At 68.5% G+C, this 650-nt stretch overlaps 1 protein-coding gene across 1 annotated transcript in view; it reads right to left on the bottom strand.

Moving 5' to 3' along the window:
* LOC106891267 (zinc-binding protein A33-like) overlaps positions 1-410 on the bottom strand; it is a 7,568-nt gene extending 7,158 nt beyond the window's left edge. The window contains exon 1 of the mRNA XM_014947713.1: positions 388-410. The gene's annotated coding sequence lies outside the window, so the exon portion shown is untranslated. The remainder of the gene's footprint in view (positions 1-387) is intronic.
* Positions 411-650: the final 240 nt, after the last annotated feature.

The raw sequence follows: 650 nt of genomic DNA, 5'->3' as shown, positions 1-650 counted from the left end.
GCACCATCCCGTCCCGCACCACTCCACACCATCCCGCCCCATCCCGTACCACTTCGCACCATCCCGCACCACTCCGCACCATCCCGCACCGCTCCATCCCGCCCCGTCCCGTCCCTCACCGTCCCGCACCGCACCGTCCGGCACCGTCCCGCCCGCGCCGCTCCACTCCGCCCCGCCCCGTCCCGTCCCGCTCCGCACCTCACCACACCGTCCCGTCCCGCACCGCACCGATCCATCCCGCCCCGCCCCGTCCCGCACCGCACGGCTGCATCCAGCAACCAGAGCGCAGCGCTGAGCCCCCGGGAAGCTCCTGCCCCTCCCGCCCGCAGAGAAGACGCCCAGCCCAGGACACATCGCCCCGGGGTATCCAGGGTGCTGCTCCCTGACCTGTTGCAGCTTGCAGTGCCGCGGCCCGTTAGTTGTGCGGCTCTGCACAGAGGTAAAAGCATCAATAATCGCTTTTCAGCAGAGATCTGGAATGTGCTGCAAAAGGTTAGTTCCCCCCGGCAGCCCGAGGCACCAGCGCTGGGAGACGTCCCCGTGAATCAGCATTTGCTCTGTGTTCCCAGAGCTCATCCCTCCCCGCGGGGCTGGGATGAGCCCAAGGAGGTGACAGCCCCCAGCTTTGCACCTCCATGCGTCCCAAGGCA

The sequence above is a fragment of the Calidris pugnax genome, unplaced genomic scaffold (genome assembly GCF_001431845.1).
Source record: "Calidris pugnax isolate Ruff unplaced genomic scaffold, ASM143184v1 scaffold27, whole genome shotgun sequence".
Taxonomy (NCBI): Eukaryota; Metazoa; Chordata; class Aves; order Charadriiformes; family Scolopacidae; genus Calidris; species Calidris pugnax.
This window is presented reverse-complemented; position numbering and strand designations above follow the sequence as displayed.